This window comes from Rattus norvegicus, chromosome 17 (assembly GCF_021556685.1).
Source record: "Rattus norvegicus strain SHRSP/BbbUtx chromosome 17, alternate assembly SHRSP_T2T, whole genome shotgun sequence".
Classification (NCBI taxonomy): domain Eukaryota; kingdom Metazoa; phylum Chordata; class Mammalia; order Rodentia; family Muridae; genus Rattus; species Rattus norvegicus.
The window spans coordinates 90,314,237-90,329,191 of NC_141550.1; the positions used below are offsets into that span (position 1 = coordinate 90,314,237).

At 43.6% G+C, this 14,955-nt stretch overlaps 1 long non-coding RNA gene across 1 annotated transcript; it reads left to right on the forward strand.

Moving 5' to 3' along the window:
• The first annotated feature begins 811 nt into the window (after positions 1-811).
• LOC102550154 (uncharacterized) lies at positions 812-12,287 on the forward strand. The gene is made up of 3 exons (XR_015641926.1): positions 812-929; positions 10,313-10,628; positions 11,763-12,287. It is a non-coding gene; the product is annotated as an uncharacterized LOC102550154 (long non-coding RNA).
• Positions 12,288-14,955: the final 2,668 nt, after the last annotated feature.

Sequence of the window (14,955 nt, forward strand, 5' to 3'; positions counted from 1 at the left end):
CTTTTCTTTTCCTTTCTTTTCTTTACTTTCATTTCACATTTCATTCATTCATTCTTTCTCTTTTCTTTTCTATTTTTTTTTCTTTTTGGACGCAGGGTATCACATTGTAGACCAGTCTGGCCTCAAATTCACAGAGATCAGTCTGCCTCTGCCTCACAATTAAGGGTGTGTACCACCACATCTGCAGCCTTTCAAGACCTTAAAGAAACGAAATCCACTGAATCCAACTAGTTCTGAGCATATTCATATGCATATGGGGGCACCCACCGACGCTGTGGAAACCTACCAGGGCCCACACCCCTATAGAACACTGACCCTTCCAGCCTTCAACAGCCATTAACAACAGGAAGTTCCCCGCCTAGGGGCAGGGCCGTTGAAGTTACTTCCCCATTGATTTCATATTGATTTTCAGCAGGGGCTGTGAGTTTATGAATGCAACAGCCCTGCCATGATCTGCTGGCTAGATTTATGGCAGCTTAATGTAAACTATAGTCACCAGAGAAGAGGGAACCTTAACTGAGAAAAATGCCTCCATAAAATCAGGCTTTGGGCAAGCCTGCAAATCATTTTCTTAATTAGTGAGTGACGCAAGAGGGCCCAGCCCATTGTGGATGGTGCCATCCTTGGGGTGGTGGACCTAGTTCTAAAAGAAAGCAGGCTTACATGGAGCAAGCCAGTAAGCAGCACCCCTCCGTGGTCTCTCCTGCCCTGCTTGAGTTTCTGCCCTTTCCTCTCCGACCTGCTTTGTGACCACGGTGTTTTGTCATAACAACAGAACTCCCAACTAGGACACCTATCCAGAGACGCTCTCATAGCAATCCTCTCAGCTCTTTGGCTCTTGTAATCCTTCTGCTCCCTTCTTCTGCGATGTATCCAAAAGGTTTTATTTGCCCCTTTTCAACCTGATGCCTTTCCGCAGCCCTGAACAGGTCAGAAACTACTAGTTTATTTTGTAGACAGGATGGCTTGCTTAACATTTGAAAAGTGAGTGAAATTCGGTCTTTATTTACTGAGCTTTAACCTTGATTAGGTACATCTGAATTCACTTATTTCATCTAATGAATAGTTTACCACCATTTATCTCAATGCCGTATGCAAGACTACTTAACATTAATAACATTTAGTGACTGCCATACTGTCAGGGCTTGAGTGGGAAATGTCCCCCCAGTCTTGTGTTTAAACGCTTGGTCCCCAGGGTGTCTTTCCATTTGGGGAGGTCATAGAACCTTTGGGATGCTAACAACAGTGACTCCTCAGGAACAGGTCATGAAGGTGATACTCACCTGATCATCTCAAGTTCCCTGATCCCCCAAGACGTGAGCAGCTGTGGGATCCCAACAGTAAGAACTCTGCCACGCCTTCCCTGACGTGACCGTCCGGATTGTCTGCAATCTCGAGCCGAGATACACCTCTCTCCTTATGTTTTTGTTGTCCTTGCTGTTTTCCTGCTGATGTTTTGCCTCTTTGATGAGGGAATGGAACCAGCCGAGCTCTAATGCTGTAACGTTCAGAGCAGCAGGCCCAGAACCCCGGGATTGTCAGAAGCCACAGGCTGAAGTGGAGAATACAAGAAAAGCTCAGAGAGCTCTGTCTTCTTAGTTTACATTTTTATCCAGATGACGGGAACATCTGGCCAGCAGCAGTGTTCTCCTTTAATCCTAGCACTTGAGTGGCAGAGGCAGGCGGATCTCTATATGTTTGAGGCCAGCCTGGTCTACAGAGCGAGTTCCAGGACAGCCAAGGTTACATAAAAACCCTGTTTGGGAAAACAAAGACAAAACAAAACCAACCAATGAACCAACCAGCAAGCCAAGGAGAGAAACATAGGTAGTGGTTAAACTAATAGGTGTAGGTACCTCCTTAAATAAAGAGTTAAGATGCAGCAATATGTGTTAGTACCAACTTCAGAAACTTCTTGACAAACAAGCACAGGCACATACAAGACCATAACTGCTCTGTTTGTAGAATCTATTGTTAGAATTTGAGAGTTAGATTACTGGGTCTGCTGATTTCTCTAATGGGCAGTTTCTACAAAGAAAGAACTAACCCAACCATAGCCCAGGACCATTAAAATGTTTTCTCTTGTTCATTTAGTTCAGAGACGAGTCACAATGATTATCCTGGAAGACCTAGAGTTTACACCCCTCAAAGAGGCAGCCACTTTGAAAGAGAGAAAGCTCTTTAGAACCAGTTAATAAAGGTGAGGGCATGTCAGGGCATGTGTGCTTGGTCAGCTATTGGCTCTCACCCTAAGCAGAATGCTAGCACTAACGGTTGGGGTGGATGGTTTCTTTGAGAGTCCCTGGCTGGATATGTTGATACCTTTCATTGGGGCTCAAATTTATTTTATAAATTGATACCACTTTTCTGAAGAAAACAAGGACAGATTTAAGAGCATTTCCATGGTTATTCCCTGTCCTTTGCCAAAGAGTAATGAGGCAGGCCGCCTTCCAGGCTTGGTTCCATTTTGGGCAAATTGCAAATATGTGACATTTTAGGAATCTTGGGCCGCTTTGCTCTTCACACCCATTTAATCACAGTTTGGTGACTGGGGATGGAATAAAGTAGTCCTGTCCCCTTCGCTGCAGTGGTGTTTCTGGGATCTTGTAGCAATAATGGTCTCAGAAAGGAATGGAAAAAAATAAACCTTAGCAACTCAGAAGCCAGATGACTTGAGGCTGGCCCGGACATCCTGGACTCATCTCTGTGACTTTCCAAATTTTATTTTTATTTGTTCTAAATTATAAACAGACCCGTGTGCATTCTTCTTTTGTATCTTCATATCTGAGGTAGAATCAGGTTGGGGTGTTTCTCATGTAATGTAGTGGGATAGACAGACTCGGAGATTATTAAACCTGGAGAACCCACAACTGGAAACAAATAGATCTATTGACTACTGAGGCCTCCTTTTCTTTCCCTTCCAAGTGCAACTGAGAATTCCTTTGTACCTTGAGGTATATCCTCTAGGCCGTCAGAGCACTTTAGAAAGGGGAAACAGACATCCAGAGGCCTAGAGTCATAGCTATCATGTTAACAGGTTGTGTAACAGGGTGGGAGGGAGGCGTATAGTATAATCCTATAACCAGTGACAGATTGCTGAATTAGCCAAATGTATACAGAGGAGAGCAGGGAACTCCGAGTCAGTGAACTCACTACACTACAGACTAGGTTGACTTTGAACTTGCACTGGTCCGCCCACCTCTCTTCCCCAAATGCTGGCATTACAAGAGTAGAACATCATACCTGGCTTTCCCCCCTTGGTATTTTTAATTTGCTAACTTTAAAAAAGTCAACCCTAACGAACCTATGATATTTACTCCAAGAAACGTGTCTTTTCAAAATATATGTCACATTAGAAGTATGTTACAGGGATGTTCACCAAGCTGGGATGTAGTAGTTATTCTTGGAGTGCCTTTATATGACCGTGGGAAGTGTGTAGCTCGGGAGTAGAGAAATGCTGGGGTCTGAGCTCTCCCACATCCACAATGATCTTTTAATGTGTCTGGTGGAAGTGTTATGTATCTGACCTCAAACTCTAGGAAGGTAGTCATGAACTTAACGGCCTGGGGCTGGCATAAACAAGATCAGTGGAATCAGATAGAGGAACCAGACGTAAAAGAGCAAAGCCCCGCTCACTGAATTTTTGATAAAGGCAAAAACATTCACTGGGGGAAAAGCCTGTTCAACAGACTTTGTGCTGGCAGAAGTGCATTTCTACCTGCAGGAGCATGAAATGAGATTCTGGTCAAAATCACCTTACTCAAAATCTAGTCAAAATGGATCCAAGACTTTAAAGCCTGGGACTTTAAAAAAGGCAAAATAAAACATGAAGTTCTGTTTGAGATGTTGGGGTAGGTAAGAGTGTTTTGAATGGAGCAGTGACAGCACAGGAAGTGACAGCAAGCATCAACAGGTGGGACTATGTGAAAATCACACATTTCTGTCCAGGGAACCCTCAGCAGGACAAACGGATGTCTACCGAGTGTGTGGACATCTTCCCCCACCACACTTCAGACAAGAGGCTAACAGACAGGATTTACAAAGAGTTACAGAAAGTAAATACCGAGGAAATAAAATTGTAATCATATGCTAATGAACTGAACAGGCAGTTTTCAATAAAAGAAACACATATGACCAATAACCATATAGTTTTAAATTTCAGTACCTCTACCCATCAGGGAAATGCAAATTTAGACTACGTTGGGATTCTATCTAACATGAGTCAGAATGACCATTAACAAATCTGACAACTAATGTTGGAAAGGGTATGAAAAGAAAGGAACACTTATTCACTGTGAATTTAACTAGCAAATTAAGACTAGCAAATCAGTTTAGAGATTTCTCAAAAAATTAGAACTACCATATGACCCAGCTATTCCACTCCTGGGTATATATGTATCTGTATATGTATATACCCAAGAACTCCATATATAGCATGGATATGAAAACAACCTAGTTATCTATTAGATAAATAGACAATGAAAATTATATGTATAATGTAGTCATATATATATATGTATATATATATATATATATAGTGTGTGTGTGTACTATTCATTTCTAAAGAAATCAAATTATAAAAATTTCAGGGAAATTAATGGACTTAGAATGTATATTAAGCAAAGTCACAGAATCTCAGGAAAAAAACCCCAAACTATATTCTCCCTCATATGGAATATATCCAATAACGAATCCATATATGTAAACAGATGTGGGTGTGGTACGGTATAGCATGGAGGAAAGGCTAAGTCTTAGAGATGAGGATAGGCTGAGTCCAGGTAGGGACTATAGTCATTCAAAAGGGCAGAAAGCTGATGGTGCTCTTAGTTCCAAGTGTGTAATGGGGTTTTGGTTTTGATGGTGGATAACTACATAAATTATATTATTTATATTAATATTATAAAAATACAAAATCCAGCGTGAAGCTCCACGGCCACTGCTGCATGGCTACTAACTGTACAGAAGTTCATTGAGTGATAGACGGCCCATGTCTTTAATCCCAGCACTCGGGAGGCAGAGGTAGGTGGATCTCCGTAGGATTCAAGCCAGCCTGGTCTATGCAGTGAGTGTCAGGACAGCTAGGGCTACAGAGAGAAGCCCTGTCTTGAAAAACCGACCAACCAACCAACCAAACAAGAACAATAACAACAACAGTAGAAGTTCATTGACTTGTGTATTCTTTTTTTTTTTTTTTTTTTTTTTTTTGACTTGTGTATTCTTTAGATCTGGTTAATTTCAGTGTGTGATTTTTTTTTTTTCCTGATTTCCATTTTTTTTTTTTTTTTTTGGTTCTTTTTTTCGGAGCTGGGGACCGAACCCAGGGCCTTGTGCTTCCTAGGTAAGCGCTCTACCACTGAGCTAAATCCCCAGCCCCTCCATTTTTTTAAATAGCAGAGCTCAAAATATATTTTAAAATACTAAAAAAATGGGGTTGGGGATTTAGCTCAGTGGTAGAGCGCTTGCCTAGCAAGCGCAAGGCCCTGGGTTCGGTCCCCAGCTCCGAAAAAAAAGAAAAAAAAAAAAAAAAAAGAGTGGAAGGCAGAGTTCATAGTTTTAGGAACCTCACTAGAACCCATCCTCCCTGCTTTTTGCAGGAATTGACCCTAACCCAAAGCAAGGGCAGTGAAGAGAGGAGAACTTTAAAGACGTTAAGGTGACAATCAGCACTAATCTTCACATGCATGCAATGATTTTTCTGTTCTTGCTTTTTCTTCATTCCTGAGTATTGAACCCAGGGACTCGCCTATGTTGGATAAGCACTGTATCATACCACCACACCCCCAGCCCTCGGAGTTATTTTGTGGCCTGAGTTAGAGAAGGCATGTAAGGAATTCAGTCGGCATAGAATCTTGCTCACAGTAAGTGTTTGGTGACTGGAAGCTGAGCTGGTTGCTAATATTATTGTTTAACTGTCCAAATGTTGTCTACCCCATAGCATCTAGACTGAGTGGACCAATGACAAACTGCTGAGTTTGGTCACATTAAATTAGAAAGAGCAGTAATCCAATAGAACATGACTATGTACAGATGAATTAAATCTTTATTATCGAATCACCAGAAAAATAGAGAGAAAATAGAACCAAGGCTTCCTGGTTCAAGATCCAGGTCATTACATACTTTCCTGAAGCCTGACCTTGCTTCCCTCCTTCCTTCCTTCCTTCCTTCCTTTCCTCCCACTATCTGTGCCTCCCTTCCTCCCTCCCTCCCTCCCTCCCTCCCTCCCTCCCTCCCTCCCTCCGTCCATTATGCATCTCTGATGGGAGGTGGAGGCAGGTAGGGAGGTGGGGGGGGTGCATCAGCACATTGAGATGTTCTATTTCTAGGTATTGCTGTCAGGTGGTCAAATGCATGTGAGATGGGGTTGGGGATTTAGCTCAGTGGTAGTGGTCGATCCCCAGCTCCGGAAAAAAAAAAAAAAAAAGAACAAAAAAAATGCATTTGAGTTATTTTGCATTTGAGTCATGCTGCTGTGATATGGATTGAGTCCAAAGATTAAAAATAAAACAAAAACAAAAACAAAAACAAAAAACAAACAAACAAAAAAACTACTGTATAAAACTACCTTTGGAATTTAGAAGTATTTATTTTACGAAAGACCTTTTGGTCCTAACTATTCATCTCAAACTATAGCCAATCTTAAGAGCCCCACCAGTGTTCCTCAAAGAGTTCCTGGGGCTTTCACACACCAACCATGTCCAGGCTCCTCCCTAGTATGAAATACATGTTTGTGAGAGACCAGAATACGTTCTTGGGGATTCCATGTTGCTTCCCCTTTACATGGATGGTTTAGGAGGCCAAACATTTCCCAAAACCAGAGTTTACAATTGTTTTAATACCAATAGACTGGTTTCGACAAACTTTTTTTTTTTTAAGCTCAAAAGAAATACTTTATAAGCATTTGGTGTTTGAGTTCTATAAGCATGAGTGGTATGGAGGGGTCTTCACAGTTATGAGGATAAATCCACGGCTCCTTTTCCTACAAAATTACTACTGGTGGGTTCCATACCCTGTGCTTATTTTTCCTTGTCACATGTCTGTGTCATGTGTAGACCTACATAATTGCAAGTTGTGGGTATGTGTGTCCCTGTGTATGGAGGTCTGACTTTGGTTCTTGTCAGCTTGTTCTCAGTATCCCTTGGCTTAGCCTTCTGACATTGGAATTAAAAGTGGGCCACTGTGGCAACTGGACATCTATCTCTATCTCTATCTCTATCTCTATCTCTATCTCTATCTCTATCTCTATCTCTATCTCTATCTCTATCTATATATCTATATGCCTTTCAGATCAGAACTTGGGTCTTTTTGCTTGCATGCCAAGCACTAACTGTTCAGCCCCCTCCCCACCCCAAAGTAGTGTTTTAAAAGAAAAATGTTATACATGGAAAGTAACTCCAGAGGACAAGTTAGTACTCCTGAGCTCTGGAAGGATTTATCCACTTCACATATGTGAGCAATAGATCTCTAGAGTCTTATTTCAACTTCTGTCACCAAAGGATTAGGCCCAATTATAATTAATTCTTCCTTTTTCTTTTTTTTCGGAGCTGGGGACTGAACCCAGGGCCTTGCGCTTCCTAGGCAAGAGCTCTACCACTGAGCTAAATCCCCAACCCCGTAATTAATTCTTTAATAACAAAATTGATATCCTCTTCACACATTTAAGCCAGATACTAGATTACAGTATACTCTAAAATATGCTTTGGAGTAATTGTGACCTAATTAATTATTGACAAACATTTTTATAAACAATAATTTGACTTCACAGATAACTCACCCAAAATGGTTAGCACAGAAAAGAAGTACGTTTCACCTGTTCTCATGGTTAAATTGGCTTTGAGTAGTTATGGTAGAAGAAATGATGGATTTCAGAACTACCTCTGGGAAATGCTACCCATGTTCCAGAAAGCAAAGCATACATTTTCGGAATGTAACCCATGGAAAGTTGGGGTACTTCATATATTTCAATCAGGATTGATGTGTGAACCTTAGCATTTATTCAAACATCCACCTCATAGCTCACCTTGTGGGCAACCCTACAGAATAAGCTAGCGGGCTCTAAGAATATACATACTCCTAAATATGTTATATGAAAAACGTAAAAATATAGCCTATGCCTGCAGATGAAAGACAATCAGAGCCACTGAGAAAGATATTCTGGAACTGGTAGCCAAAGTCGTATCTTACTGGGGAAATAAATGCTAAGGCTGATCTATGCCCAAGAAGATGCAGTGAGCCAAGGTTAATGGTACCATCCACTGGGCCTTTTCACTTTGAAAGCATGAAGAGATCTAGTAGTGAGTCATAGCTGTTACTTCCAAGATAGATGAACATTGAAGGGAGCCCATTGCTGAGACTAGCCGATGATGGGTGTCCTCTCTAATAGGAAACAGTTGCTTTCTGGCTAGTTCCGGCCATTTAGGTAGACAGTAATGAGTTGCAGCTGAAGGGTGGAGGTCTGCTACAATGAACTATACTTTTCCCCTGCCAAATATAATGAATCAAGTATGTATTCCAGCCACTCCACTATTGATATCTGTTCAAGAAAGATTTTTGTGATGTGACTATTTCGCAGAAAATAAAACCCACTGGAAAGTTAGCGGAGAGGATTGTTGTAGCTCAATAAACAGTATGGAACCAAAGGAAAAGTAATCAGGATTTATCCCCATAGAAACAAGGGCAGAAATTAAAACAAAGAATAACCATGACCTAAGTACGAATGTCAGTGTGCGATAAACGCCATGCTAATTAGGGTGAAGTGGCCTATGCTTTAGTTACAAACCCACCCTGAATTTCAGAGGCTTAAGACAGCAAACGCATATTTGGTGCTGCAAGCAAGTTGTGTTGTCCTTTGTCACTGTTTCTGTAATCATCTAGGGGCCCGCAGCACCTAGCACTAACCAGTAAAAGCCTTCCCTCTAGTACGAGTCACAGATCACCACCATACCTTATATCATGGCACATACCTTCAATTCCAGCACTGGGGACAAAGAAGCAGGTGGATCTCTGTGAGTTCAAGGCCAGACTAATCTACATAGTGAGTTCCAGGATAGCCAGGGTACCGTTACACAGAGATACCCTGTCTCAGGGTTGGGGGGGAAGGTTGGGAGGGATGTCACTTATCGTCATCATTATTAGCTAGCATACAAAATGATGGCTTTCACTTTAACATTTTCACAGATATGTGTCATTGTATCTTACTAATATTTGGACCCTAAGAGTTCCATTGTGCCCTTCCTTTCTCCTGCTGTTCCTCTTTCCCCAAAACATTTATATCATACATGGTGTAGATCCCATGTAGGAGAGAAAACATGAACTATCTGTCTTCTTGAGTCTAGCCTGTTTCTCTCAACATCATGACCTCACCCCTTTTAAGAGTAATGAAAAAGGCAGGTAGGTTGCAAATGAAACTCTTATGCTACGTGTGTCTATGTGCACTTTGGTGCTTGGGCAGGTGGCATGAATTCTGTTCTCAGGGTTTGTTGACTGAATCAATGCAGGGCCGGAAGCTGTGGCAGCGCCAACAAACCGCTGTCTTTACAGATTAACACTCTGTTGACTTACAGCCTTGCGCGATGACTCCAAATAAAGGACCATGAGAGGGTCCTTCAGCTCAAGGCTCCTCTTGGAAACTAGATACAGGAGCCACTAGTATGCCAGCGGCAAGAAATATGATGAATTGTTGACAGCCCTTTTGGGGAAGGTACCTCCCATTTGCTGCTCTGAAAAGGCACTGGGAAGAGACACCAGCATTTCCTCCTCATGAGGGTTGGCACTGTGCAGGCCATGTGCTAATGCAGTCAAACAATCTCCCTTGAAGGGCACCACGTTGATGGGGTGCTGTGCCAGCTGGGGAAACAGTGCTGCCTTTGAGAGGCACAAAGAGCCACTGTCCTTGCCCCTCTCTCATCTCCAAAAACTGTTCGAGTCCAAGAACTTCTTGGTGGTGATAACGAAGGCTCCTGGAAGAGTATGCAGAAGGTTCTGGTCCTGTCACCTGTAGAATTGTAGCCGAAACCAACCAACCGAGCAGGGCCCGTAAGAGCAGGGCCTCCCAGCCTCAGGTTTTTGTTTTTTTTGTTTTTTTGTTTTTTTTTTCTTTTTTCCTGGACTGTAATCTGAAAGAAACATAAGCTCCGTCAAAAACAGAATGTCCTTTTCTCCCAGCATCTGTGTGTTCTGAACTGCTCTGTCCTCATCCACAGAGTGAGTCAGGTACTGAATGCCAGGATGTTCTCTCTCGGTAATGTCTACCCACATGCTAGTGTTCTCCACGATGTACCTCTGAATCTAATTAGTGTAAATGATTTCATAACAGAGTCAACGACCACCTATATATGAATTCTACACTGCGAGGGAGAAGAGGTTGGAATGGCTGACCACCAAGAACCTTTCCAGGATGTGCCGTTAGGAAGCCATGTAATTCATCTAGTCTGTGCTCACTGTGGCCTCAGACCTAAACAGTTTGTATGTGCACAGCGCTGCCTTGGGTTCAAGTACAGAGTACATGCGTATTAGGAGCGAAGGCTAAACGTACAGAATTGCTGTTAAGAACATCGACTTACCAAACCTCCATTGGGTACTTCCTGGGTTCAGCACCGGAAGACGAGGGATAAAACTCTCACTGCTCTCAGGTGAGCGGTGAAAACCGATGCTCACACAGGATGTGTAACGAGATGGGGCCAGCATCGTGGTACTTGGGTGGCAGCTCTGAGGGGGAAGAGCTAACTCCGTCTGGAGGCAGCATAGGAGAAGACACGCTATGACATCACAAGGTAGTTTAAGCTTCAGAGTGAGTTAGCTGAGAGCAGGGCATTGGGCTTCCTAGTTTTCACCCCGGGGACCTTTTTTCAAGCATTCAGGAGTTAAGGACAGACCCCTGTGTGCCAAGACAACAGGCATCTCAGACGCAGGACACTCACCTTCCCCCACCTCCTGGTCCATGCTAGAAAATCAGCCCTTAGTCCTCACATTCCTCATCCAACCAATCATGGATGGCCAGGTGGAGGGCATTTAAAAGAAATCTGAACATATACGGAACATAATTTTATAAGTAATATGAAATGATAAAATGTATTATGCCATTTCTACTATATTAGATTTTTGTTTGTTTGTTTGTTTGTTTGTTTGAGATAAAATTTCTCTGTGTAGCCCTGGCTGACCTAGAACCCACTCTGTAGACCAGGGTGGCCTCAAAATCAGAGATCTGCCTGCTTCTGCCTCTTGATTGCTGGGATTAAAGGCATGTATTAGGTTTTATAATTAACCTAAAGGTGACAGAAATTACATGCAAATACTTTCTTTTATGTAAGGGGGTTGAACATTCATAGATGTTGGTATTTGCAAGAGGTCATAGAACCATCCTGGTAGATATTAAGGGACAAAATCTATGTAAGACATTGAAATTGTACCCTGGAATATGGGTGGGAAATCCCCAAGAAGGTCTGAAGTTAAATTTTCTGGTAATTCAGAATAATAATTCTAATTCCCAATTTGTATACATAATATAATGGAATTTATTATAATTAGAATATATACATGAATGTATATTTATATGCATGTGTGTGTGTGTGTGTGTGTGTGTGTGTGTGTACACTATGAGGTCTGTACCTCTTGAGAATCTCGACTAATACGTATATGTACATACATATACATACACTTTTATGATAGGATTTGTGGTTTGAGATTTATTCTGACCAGATGTACCATTTCATTTAGGACTCATAATAATCTTGTACATGGAATATTTCTATCCTCCCCATTTCCAGAGAGAAAGAGGCTCATTTGGCTCATTGATTGAAGAAATACGGTGTGGGAATCGTGGTAGCAGGTTCAATGGGCAGCTGGTTCACGTATGGCAGCTCGCTCAGTGTTCGACTGTTGATTCCGTCTCAGCAGCCCAGGAAGCAGAGGAGGAGAAAGGCCATTCTCTGTATTTAGTCTGGTACTGTTTGGGGTTTGTGCCATCCACGCTCTGCGTGGGTCTTCCCTCTTTCCTTAACCCTCCTGAATACCTTCACACGAGCTAGAGGTGTCTCCTAGGTGATTCTGAACCCATAGAGGCTGACGGTGAAGATGAATCATCAGAATCCCACCCCCCATCACTTTAAAACTCTAATATTCCCTCCCCCAACCCCCAAGGGCTCGTAGCCATCTCGTGATGTAAGAAGCATCTAGTTCGCTGGAAGAATCCCGAGCCTTAACAGTTTCAATGACGTCCAAAAGCTCAGAATCTCCTCTAAGACTCAAGGCAATCTTGACTACGAGCAACTGTAAATAAAAATTAAACCATATACTTCTAATACGCAAGGGCAGAGTAAACGCACTTATGCGGGGGCGGGGGGGAGGGGACAAGCATAAGTAAGAAATAAAAGCTTGACGACGCCAGCAGGCTGGACAGCAAATCGTGCAGCTCCCAGTCCCGTGTCTCTGAGCTGTACCAGCCTTGGGTAGCCCTGCCCCAGGGCTCTGTTTCCTAGGGTGCTTCATTTCTTCTACTCCACACTCGCAGTTTCTCTCAGTAGAAAGCCATGTTTCTGGCATTTCATTCATATATATCGAGGCAGGTTTACTCTGGCTGTCCTGGAACTTGCTCTGTGGACCAAACTGGCCTCAAACCAGCAGACTCACTTGCCTCTACCTCCTGAATGCTGGGACTAAAGGCGTGCACGCCCACCACTTGGCCATTCCCAGGAATTTGAGGTCTCCATTGAAATGCTGGCTTTTCCTCTACAGTTCTATGCACAACTCACTCAGGACTTCCATACCAGGAATCTGACATTGCCGCAGGGTCACTAGACTCGGTGACTTGCTGCTGGAAGCATCCTTGACCCTCTCAGCTGCATTCCTGCAAAATAAAATGCATGGATGTCACCAGCAAGTTCTGCTTCTGGTTAAATACAGCCTGCTCTCTTTGCATTGCATCTGCAACAACCTCCTTTGCGGATGTCTGGGAAAACACTTCACTAGACAACTTTTACGATACGGTACTCCAGAGTTTCTACTTCTGCGTGGTTGTTTCTTTCAAATCAACTGCCCCATTGCATGCTGGGACTCTTCATGGGTACGGCTTTCCATACAGACACCTTCCCTTCGGCCGGGCCCGGTAGGAAGTCAGAGATTCTTCTTAATGCTGCTGATTTGTCTAACAACTATAGTCACTTTTCCTGAACCTGTCCTGTCCTAACCTCCTTTAGCTATTGTTCACATTACCTCTCTCTCTCTCTCTCTCTCTCTCTCTCTCTCTCTCTCTCTCTCTCTCTCTCTCTCTCTCCTTCCCCCTCCTCCTTTCCCCTCCCCCTCCTTCCTTCCTCCTCCCTCCCCTCTCCCCTCCCCCTCCCTTACCTTTCCCTCCCCTCCTCCTCCCTTCCCCTCCCCTTCCTTCCTTCTCCCTCCTCTCCCCCTCCCTTACCTTTCCCTCCCCTCCCCTTCCTTACCCTTCTCTCTCCCTCCTCCTCCCTCCTCCCCTCCCCCTCTCTCTCACTGTAAGCTGGGTGAATGAAGTAAAACCCACACTATATCTTAACTGTTATGCTGCCTTGAAATTACCTCGGTCTAACGAGCTAGTCCACTGCTTGTGGATTCAGGCTCACTCAGATTTTCAGGAAACAGGCAAAGCACAGATTCTTTGCCAGAATATAACTTGAATGGTCTCTGGCCCCATTCCCAGTAGAGCCCTTGTTCTCCTCAGAAACCTAATGTACTCACCCCCTCTCTACCTTGCCATTTGCTCTCTTGCCTTCCAGGCTGGGGTCCGCATGGCCCACTACACCCTGCTTGCAGGGTCCTAGCACCTCCCTAGACCACAGCTCCAATCTTCACATTCCTTCCACAAGCTGGCTCTCAAGGCCTGGGAATCAAAGTTAGGGTATCCTAACAGCAGCCCCACCTCCTCTGCCCCGATTTCCTGCATTAGCCACTTTAAAAAGCAAAAAGCAAAACAAACAAACAAGAAAAACCCACACAACGTTGTGACCAAACATCCATCGAGAAGCAGCTTGACACGGGGAGTGGCGGAGAAAGCATGGTGGTTGTGGCTCCGGGGAGGCAGGCATGTGGAGCGAGCGTTTGCTCATATTTCAGTGAGCCAGAGAGCAGAGAAGAGAGGATCATTCCTGTCAGCATTTTACAGTAATTAAAAATGGAGGGGACATAAAGAACGCGCACAGAATCCAGCAGTATTGTCAAACGCCTCATTTTATAACCGAGGACTCCAAGACTTGGGAGTTGGGCTGGTTGACTTCATAGTCTCCGGTCTCCGCTGGCCCGGAACTCCTGACACTTCCGCCACTGCCTCCCTAGTGCTGAGATTTCGGGTGTCCCCTTAACACTACTGCTAGAGCTCCCTCTTTATAAAGTAGATACAGTCGAAAGGTGAAGTACATTTTCATTTTATTGCTTGATACGTTTTCTCACTGAGCTATATGCCTACCCCGAATATTACTTACTACTTTTGGTTTTTAATAAGAAAAAAAATTGTTGTCCAGGCTGGCTCTAGAATGGACTCAAATAATCTTACTGTCCCATTCCCCCAAGTAGCAGCGACGACAGCTGTTTAAAACTTTATAGTCTACGCTGATAGCCAAAGAGAGCGCACAAAAGGCCCCGTCCGAATCTCACAGGGTGTGTTAGGTGCTTCCGTTACTGATACGATCACTGGACAAGAATCAATTTAAGTGCAGGGAGGTTTATTCGAGCTTATAGTTCAAGAGTGTGCAATCCATCATGGAGGGGAAGGGATGTGGAGGATCATGGTCACGTGGTGTCCATAGTGAAAAAGTGGAGAGAGAGGGATGGATGCTGGTGTGCTGCCTTCACTCTCCCACCTTATTCAGTCCAGGACCCCAATCCATCGCTGCTGCTGTCTGTCTTCTCTTTGCAGTGGATCCTTTCTGGAAACGCTCACCAACACACCCAGAGATGTGTTTCCATGGTGATTCTAAATCCAGTCAAGTTGTCAAT